General features: G+C 43.8%; 1 long non-coding RNA gene across 1 annotated transcript; it reads right to left on the reverse strand.

Annotated features, from left to right (window-relative positions):
* Positions 1-488: 488 nt before the first annotated feature.
* Positions 489-6,085, reverse strand: LOC130032328 (uncharacterized). The gene is made up of 3 exons (XR_008793831.1): positions 6,043-6,085; positions 1,446-1,560; positions 489-595 (listed from the first exon to the last, which is right to left on the reverse strand). It is a non-coding gene; the product is annotated as an uncharacterized LOC130032328 (long non-coding RNA).
* Positions 6,086-9,953: the final 3,868 nt, after the last annotated feature.

A 9,953-nucleotide genomic window follows, 5' to 3' on the forward strand; every position in this document is an offset into this window, starting at 1 on the left:
AAAGGGCAAGAGAATGGGTCCTTAGTAGGAAGTTTGCTACTGTCGGGGGCGGGAGGGGAGATAGGTCAGGGAAGCAACTGATAGATTAGAGACCTCAGATGGGAACTGAAGTTGTTCATGGCGGGACAGTGAGCTGGTTGAGAGACAAGAAATAGAAGTTATGGGGTCTTGGAGCTTGTCCTAGTTCTGTTCCTCACTGGATGTGAATTTCAGGGCCCCTACATTTTTTGTGTGTGAGAAAAGCCCTCTTTCCAGTATTTCTTCTCTTCCTTTCCCACCAGTGGACAGTGAGGGCCTATAAACTCCCTCGAGTGAAGGTTTTTTGAAAGACTCACGAGGTAGAAATTCTGGGTATGACGCAGAAATGCAGCACACAGAGCAGCTTGCGGGAAATTTTATTTTAGAGCCACCATGATTGAGTTTCCTTAGAGAACAATCTGGGGTAATAGGTCATAGAGATACCAGGGCTTCCACTATTCTTCCACGTTCTTCTCCATAGAAGCGTGACTTCCCACTATTGGTACCACTGCCTCATCGTCAGGGCAGATGCCAAGTTCTGAAACAGCGTCAGCATGAGCCTCTATAGTCATGGTTTCTGAAAGTGACAAGAGTAAGTTCATTTCAGATAACACATTAGCCCCAGTCCTACCTGGTCAGCTAATATCTGGCAGCACCCAGTAAGTTGTTGCCCTAAAAGTTTACGAATGTGTCCTCTTCTTTACTAGATTTTCTCTTAGAGTCTTTCACCTTTCTACACTGGGCAGCTATTGAATGAAGAGGCCCCAGTTTACTCTTGCCAGCTGCTGTGAGCAGTCCCGCTTTGGGTTGGCCAATCCTACATTTTTGACTCCCTTGCAAATTCCTGGGCTTTTCTGATAGACAGGGAGTTAATGATTGTTCATGATAAAAATTCTGCCCCACGGCTTAGGCTCACAGGGAGGCTAAGATAATGGACAATATCAGAGGCAGATGGCCAGAAAGACTCAAATCAGCCTGACCATCCTGTAGATTCCCCGCATTCTCTGTAACACAAAGACCCATTTTTCCTATAAAAATCTCACAAAAGAACCATAGTTAACTTAGTCCTAGACTAAATTCCTCCCTACTTGGGGAACTCCTTTTTTTCCCTCCTCCTCTTCTACTTTCCAATAAACTTTTCTATTCCAACTCTGAGTCTGAGCATCTTCAGTATTCAATGTTTTCACTCTTGAAAATATTGAAGAACCTGGGAATTGCGAATGAATACAGATAGCCACGGCCACAGCTACTGCCTCACCTGCATCACTATCCAGGTTGACACACCTGTTCCCGACCTGACTCCCAATCTCCTTCTTCCTGTCCTGCTGTCTATGGGACTGGGCCCTTCTCTGGATCCAGAGCCTTGTATGTCTTTACAGTTTCCCCTTCTGGTGGACTCTGTTTCCTTCCATGAACTGAATACTTACCATTGGCTACAAATTGCCAGTATAAGTGTCTTGGGGAATCGTTACAGAGGCAGGAAGTCTGGGTGAGGTTAAAAGACGTGTCCATTGGATGACTGCTTTCCAGGTAAGCGTTAACCTGCAGAAGATGAGGAGGAAAGAGAGAACTCAGTATTAGTCTGAAATGAAAAAGGGAGAAAGACAAGAGAGGGTGAAGGAGGAGAAAGAGGTGGAGGAGGAAGCCCTCAATTTCAAGACCAAGACCACAGGTGGGAGTTCACTTCTGAAGTCTTGTTCAAAAAACTAAAATCTACGTCAGAAAGCATTTGACCTCAGTTCCTGTGTGTCACTGCAACCAGAGCTCTAGACGGCTGCTGCAGTTGGTCACCCAGGGTCAGGAGAACTCAGGCAGGGCTGCGCACTGCGAAGGTGGGGTTGCCTGGCTACTTGACTAGGAATATAGGAGTTAACCTATGACCACCTGTTTCTTTGGGGCAAGAAGTCAACCCAGGTCTTGTTTTCAATACAGCAACCAAGACCCAGCTGCACAATTTTATTACAAGGAGAAGCACAAGATGTTGGATTTATATGGTAGATTTAGTGAGCTCCAGTATTGGCTACATGTGAGAGTGACCGTATGATCCAGGCTGGGTTTATGTGCCCTCCTCTGGAGTTTGCCAAGGTTAAGTGGAGCCCACTGGCCCCAGACCCCACAGTGAATTCAAGTGGTCCTCCTGTTGACATTGGACTAAGAAACTGACTGGAACATGCGTTTACAACAGATTTTCGGATGCATTCAGTGCACATTACTGCTCGAGAGTCTCTAATCAGGTTTAAATTCAGACTTCCCTTCCACATGGGGACCATATGGGATGCTGGGAATCGAACCCGGGTAGGCCGCTTGCAAGGCAAATGCCCTACCCGCTGTGCTATCTCTCCAGCCCCTACTTGGAAGGTTTTATTCTTTACTTTTTACTTTTTCTTTTGTTAGTTTAGGGACCACACCCAGTGAGACCTGGGGTCTCTGCAGAGAAACCTACCCTTGACCTTGTTGCCTTTTAATTACATAAGCAATAGTGCGCCCCTCTCAGAGATCCCGGCAAGCTACCGAGAGTATCTTGCCCACGACAGGGCCTGGCAAGCTCCCCATGACGTATTTGATATGCCAAACACAGTAACAACAAAGTCTCCAATGGAGACGTTACTGGGCCCGCTCGAGCAAATCGATGTTCAAGCAATAGTGTGCCTTGTGAATTTGGCAATTTCGATGCTTGCCTAATCAAAACAAATGTCATATCCCATAGGGTGTGAGCACAATGCATGTGATTGAATTGCCAAAGACCTGGCACTTTAACTACCTTAAACTACGTGTCCTCAAGCTGAGTAACAGCTTCACATATACTATGTCTTCAAACACTAAAATCTAACTTGACTGTTTTATATCTTCATTCAGTTCAGTTTTTTTTTTTGCCCCACCCAGTGGTTCTCAGGCATATTACTGGCTCTACACTCAGGGATCAGTCCTGGTGGTGCTCAGGTTAGCAGGGATCAAACTTAAATTAGCCATGCAAGGCAAGGAGCCTACACTCTGGCCCCTAATTTGACCTACTAACCTATGTGATTAAGAGACATAAATAGCACTGCCACTGCTGTCACTGTCACTGTTCCCACATTGTTCATTGATTTGCTTGAGCGGGCCCAATAATGTCTCCATTGTGAGACTTGTTGTTACTGTGTTTGTCACATGGAATATGTCGTGGGGAACTTGCCAGGCTCTGCCTTGAGGGTGAGATACTCTCGGTAGCTTGCCAGGGTCTCCAAGAGGGGCAGAGGAATTGAACTCTGGTCGGCTGTGTCAGCCACATGCAAGGGCAAACGCCCTACCCACTGTGCTATCACTCCAGCCCTATATACAAGTTTATTTTTAATGTTTTATTACTCTTTAATATGGCATTTTAATGTAATTTGATACATTTTCTTTCTGTACATATAAACAATTTTCAGACATATATACCAAAATCCTGCTGAGACCAGTTAAATGGCCAAAATAAAAATGGTGGAGACTATAGCTTACATTTTCTTCAACCCTTAAGGATTATTTAATTTTCATATTCAAATACATGACTGAAGGCATATTATTTTAAAACTTTATTTTTTGATCCAAATAACATACCTGCTCAAAAATTCAATTGCAAACACATTTTAAGGAGAAGTCAAGTTAGGAACTATGCAATTAACATTTAGGGAATTATATATTTTTTATATCTATATAACATAAATGTACTTTGTAGTTCTATTTTACTGGAAATTATAAAGATACTGGACCAAAACTAATAAAATTTATATAGTTTTTTTTCTAGTTACCATTATCTATCTAGGAGTTTCTTGACATTTACCTGTATACTTGGAAGGTTTTGCTCTTTTATTTTTGCTTTTTGGGTGACACCTGGCGATGCACAGGGGTTACTCCTGGCGGTGCTCAGGGGACCATATGGGATGCTGGGAATCGAATCCGGGTCGGCTGCTTGGAAGGCAAATGCCCTACCCGCTGTGCTATCTCTCCAGCCCCTACTTGGAAGGTTTTATTCTTTACTTTTTACTTTTTTTTTTTGTTTAGGGGCCACACCCAGTGATGCTTAGGGATTACTCCTGACTCTGGAATCACTCCTAGTGGTGCATAGGGGACCATATGGGATGTCAGAGATCAAATACAAGCTGGCCGTGAGCAAGGCAAATGCTCTCCCTGTTGTATTATCACTCCGGCCCCAGAAGATTTTAAAAAGATTCTTTGATCTGATTGTACTAGCAGTGTTTTGGAAAACATATTTTTAACCACAGTGGTACAAAATGTATCACTTGCCATTATATTGATTAAACACACTCACTAAACATCTCTCACTTATCTGGAGATGGGAATAGGTGTCTATTATTATTTTTCTACATCGGCATTCTCACAAAAATCTGAAACACACACTTTTATTTATTTTTGCATTGAAGTTTTAACACAAACTGCAAGGTGAAATGATATTGATTCAACTCCCATTCCAAGTGAGCACACAGGGTTAATATTCTGGAATTATAAAACAGAAAGAACAGCTAGCAAAGTTGCTGTATTCATCTTTGCTCATAGATCTGAAATATTTCTCCTAGGGGGGCAGGGTTATTTCTAAGACAAACTTGAAAGGCAATGGTTTTCAACCTGAGGTCCAGCACCATTCCTAAAAGGGATTGAAACATCTGCTTTACAGAATAGCAAACCTCTGCTCCCAGTTTTGTTCCCAGTTTCATCAATGGGCCTTGGTCTAATTGGAGTCAGGAAATTAATGCTGAAGGCAAGTACCAGTCCTACCCCAAAAGGGATCCTTTTGGGATCAATATCCCAAATTGTTGAATCAATATCATTCCAGAAGGAGGCAGGAGACACGAGGGTCCTACCTTAGAGCAGACCAGTTAACAAGGGGCAGGTTGTTTTTTGTCAGATCACCTGAGAAAACCTAGGGAAATGAAACAAGGCTTTCTCTTCCAGGGGGAAAGTTCTTTTTTGACTAAAATCCGCACAGATCTGATTTCCTGTAATTCAGATCAGCCAGGCAAGAGCGATCATGCTTTAACCCCTTACTGAACAAAGCATGGTTCTTGGATCTCAGCCTTGGTGTACCTGAGAGCTTATTAGAAATATAGTGGTGCTGGCCTCCACCAGAACTACTGACTGGAACATGCGTTTACAACAGATTTTCGGATGCATTCAGTGCACATTACTGCTTGAGAATCTCTAATCAGGTTTAAAATCAGACTTCCCTTCCATCGACTTCCACTTCCTGAACAAGGGTAGTTTTTCCTTCTGAAAAACCCCTCCTAAGTACCAGGAGGTTTACCCCATGGCTTGGAGGCCAGCCACACATGCTAGGGGAAAAGGCAGCTCAGATAGAGAAGGGAGCACCAAGTAAAGGGTGTTGGGAGGTTCCTCTCAGGATGGGAAATGCGTGATGAGAGTAGGCTATAGTCCGAACAAGATTGCCACTTTTGCAAACCACTACACCCAAAAGGAGAGAGAGAACAAAAGTAATGCCCTGCCACAGAAGCAGGGTGGGATGGGGGGGTGGGAGGGATACTGGGATCCGTGGTGGTGGTGGGAAATGGGCACTGGTGGAGAGATGGGTATTTGATCATTGTATAATTGAAATCCAAGCACAAAAATTTGTAAGTCTACAACTGTACCTCATGGTGTTTCACTAATAAAAATTAAAAAAAAAACAGAACCCCCTCCCCTCCAACACCTATCATTCTTGGACTTTGGAGAAGCACCTACCAATTCTCCCCACTACATAGTTCTTAGAGTTTTTCTTTTCCCTTCTTAGCTCTGTTTCCTACCACTGATTTACTCCTTTCTCTTTCCTAGCCTCTTACACTTTTCTGGTCTAGGGCGTCCTTTATCTGCAGAGCAGCAAAAATAATCTTCCCCAAGTTCCCACAATTGTCCTGAGAATCTAACATATTTGAGGAGGTTTTAGTAATAGGACTAATTGTAGTTTGCAATATTAAAATGAGAGTCTAATCTCACAGACCTCATAGTAAAGAGGTGGGATGTTTCTTGAGTTCTTTCCCGCAGTCCTCTACTTACCACCATGCATTCTTTCAGTTCTGTGCTCAATGTAAGCATTAAAGTCACCTCTTCGGTTGCATTTGTTGTGTTCAGAAAATCCATACTCATATTTATCTTTGTTGTTCTAGTTTGGGGAAGAGAAGCAGGACAGAGATTACCAAGCAATCATGAGATGGGGGGATAAAGAGGGGGAAAGAGGAGGGAATAGGGAAGGTTCAGAGGGACAAAATGATAAGAATTGTGTCAGTTGCTGAGCACTAAATCTCCACAGAATTTTTGATTTTTTTTCTCCTTGGTGAGAGTGTGCAGATTTAGTCTTGATTAATAAGCAACTTGGATACTTGAATTAAGCCTGAGTATCTTTGTATCTAGATATCTGAGTATCTTTCCTTTTATCAGTTAAAATAAATAGAAAAAAATAAAATACAGTACCACATTACAAGTGCAGCAGCTAGTTCACTCAGGGGATGGAGCAAGTCATCGCTAGGAAAAAAACCACATCAATAGAATTCCACTCAGACCTAAATATCTCACTGTCCACAAGGTTCAAGTTTGTAGGATGCTTAAAGATAGTCTTTGATTTTCCCGCAGGTCTGGGTATATTTTTGTGTGTGTAGCTATGTAAGGGATAGGACACATGGCTATGTTTAGAGACATTAGAGACTACCACAATAGGTTAGGGAAAAATAGTAACAAAGTACTAAATATTTTTTATTCTATGAGGCTTGGGCTCAAGACCAGGAGGGTGTTTTTCCCTTTCCAGAAACTCTTGGCTAAACTTTTCCTATATAGTGGGACTGGGGAAAATTTGGTTTCCTGACCTAATTTCTGCTCTGTTTCATTTTCTTAATACCCAGAGCACTCAGGAGGGGCAGGATTTAAGTGTTTTCTGAATCCTCCCACTGGTAAGCGAATTTAGGATGAATAATCATGTCAGAGGGTTTCCTGGGTTGAGAGACAGTCAGTGGTAGCATCAAGAACTGGACAGCACCCTGGAGTTGAAGGTCACAGGAAGTGGAGGGGTGAAATATATTTCTCTTTTTCTTCAGTAGAAGGGTGCCCAAACTGCTAGATTAGCTCAACCTCATCCCTGAGCCAAGAATAGTGACCAGGGTTTCTGATCATTCAATGAGTCCTACCAAAGCTGATCAAAGCTTTTACTCACTGACCTACTAAACTTTTCATTATTGGAAGCAAGGCAAGGTATGAGAGGGTGCATAAAATCTGAGCAAAAATCCAAACAGAAGTTTAGATTATAGAAAGATGAAAATCAGAGTTTTAGAGAGAAACTAACGTCATTACAGACAATATGCATTCTGGTACTTTCTTTTCAGGAGCAACTGAATAGATTCCATGGAAATCGGAGGGAAAATCATGGGGGCTCTTACAGAGCCCCCATACCATAGCCTCTCATATCTTCTTCTTACAGAAGAAAGTAGAACTTGATTAGGGGTCCTTAAATGCTCCTGAGACTAGAGTCTAGGAAGTTGTAACAGTTTTCCAGAAGGGGTATGTAGGGCTTAGGAAGTGGAAACCTTGTGGGTTTGTTTCTGAGGAGAAAGGGATGACTCACTGATTTTCTTGAGCGTTGTTGATCACCAACTGTAGACAGAGAGCTAGAACCAGGATGCCCCAGCTGGCCCTGGACAGTTGCAGGAGGGACTTCATGTTGGAGAAGAGCATAGGATGTCCTGAAGAAATGGGATTCCAGATAAGTAGCACACTCCCTATATGAAGATTAAGGAGGTGTGTGAGCTGCCAAACCATCCATGTGGTCATAACTTAATTGACCTTCCCAGTTAAGATCTTTCTTTGTTGAGATAAAGTTTATTTTGAAATAAAATTTGCTAAAGTCAACATTTAGCTGGAGTGTCAGAGTCTGGGATAAGAGCTGGATTGTCTTCCCCATTGTCTTAAATTCTGGGTGGCTCTCTGGGTCCAGACAGATAGTACAGCTGGTAAAGCACTTGCCTTGCATGAGACTGGGCCAAGGTCGATCCCTGGTACCCTGTATGGTCTACTGGATTTTCCAAGAGTGACCTCTGAGTGCAAGCCCTGAAGTAATCCCTGAGATCAGCTGGGCATGCCTCAAAGAACAAAAACAAAAAAAATCTGAGTGTCTTATTGGCCAGGAACTCAAAAGACAGGCCAGTATGTCAGCTCCTCCCTAACTCTCAGAAGTGGTTTCTTCCCACCATGAAGAGCCTGTCTGTCTGGCTCTATGTCTCCCTGCTACCCTGGTCTCTAGTGAATATGATTGTGGGATCTGATTTCAGATCCCAACTCTAAGCTGTTTTCTTGAACTCTAAAGGAGACGGTCTATAAAAAAATTCCCTGGGGGTTCAGGGAACTGTGACTTCCCCAGGGACCACCACTGATTGTGTAGGTGGAGTCCTGCAAAGCGTTTTTTTGGCTGGTGGAGAGGTGAAACCAATGTTCTGGGGGTCAGGAAGGCATTTTTTGGATTCTTCCAAACTTCTAGAGTAATGCTCCCAAGTCCTCACTGCAGAGCTGCATGTTAACTTTAGATGGTTTCTGTATAATCTCTGAGTCTTGGCCGTTGATGGGATTACACGGAGCCAGGGGGCCAATTGGTGGGTGTGACCCCCGCCTACTGGAATTTGGAGGATCTGGGTGGAGGATGCTCGGCCCAAATCAGAGTAGGCTTGGAGATCTCGGCCCCGGAACCCGCGTGACTTTGTCCCTTTGCCAGTACCTTCATGTGTGTGGAGAGTGGTCTCAGCATGGTGGTGACTAGTCCTGGAGGTCTTTGGCTACCGGAGCCCTGGTCGGGGCAGGGAGGAAAGCTCAACCCGCTCCCCTCCAAGGGGCCCCTGCGCGGACAGCCAGGTGCGGGGGCAAGAGACTGAAAATCAGAGACTATAAAAACCAGCTCCTGGAAGAAAACAGTGCAGTCTCCTGCCCCCACACCTGGCTGTCCTCGCCGGGGCCCCTTGGAGGGGAGTGGGTTGAGCTTTCCTCCCTGCCCCGACCAGGGCTCCAGCAGCCAAAGTCCACCAGGACCAGCCACCACCATGCTGAGACCACTCTTCGCACACATGAAGGTACTGGCAGAGGAACAAAGTCATGCGGGTTCCTGGGCCGAGATCTCCAAGCCTACTCGGATTTGGGCCAAGCATCCTCCACCCAGATATAAAAACCAGCTCCCGGAACTGCGTGTCCGCGACACCTTATTATGTCATCTTATTATCTCATTCCTACTTTGGACAAACTGGCAGGCTACCGAATGTAGCCTGCCCACAGGGCAGAGTCTGGCAAACTCCCCGTGGCATACCCAATATGCCAAATACCAGTAACAATGATGGGTCTCATTCTCCTAAAGAGCCTTGAATATAATCTCAGGGCTAGGATGAAGGAGACATTACCGGGGCCTGCTTGAGGCAATCGACGAATAACAGGATGATTTGTGATTTGTGTGTGATTGTGGTTTCTGTATATAGCTACACCCTCAAACCAGATGTTTGGCACTCAAGAATCTAATATATCATAAGAGATTGTTCCTTTTTTTATACTTTTCATACATCCTAAGTGCACTGAAGACCCATAAAGAGAAGGAATGTCCTCGTTACAATGAAACCAAACTATGTCCAGTTGACTCCTGGAAATTACATGCCTGGATCTACAGGATCCAAAAAACTTGATATCGCTGACAGTGATATTTATCTTCACCCAATTCATTGTTTCTTTACTAATTATGTGGCACTGTGGAATTCATTTCTAACCTTTGTATAACAGAAGGCAGGCTAGCAAGATACTCTGCAGTCAAAGAGAAAATCAGATTTCTAGGAGTTACCACATCTGTGGGACTAAGAACACAATCTAGATGTGCATTTTAGTTTTACAATGTGTCTCTAATGCTTTAGGACTTCTTATTTAACTTCTGGGCTTTAATCCTCACTGGTTTCCAT

Source organism: Sorex fumeus, unplaced genomic scaffold (assembly GCF_029834395.1).
Source record: "Sorex fumeus unplaced genomic scaffold, SorFum_2.1 ptg000048l, whole genome shotgun sequence".
Taxonomy (NCBI): Eukaryota; Metazoa; Chordata; class Mammalia; order Eulipotyphla; family Soricidae; genus Sorex; species Sorex fumeus.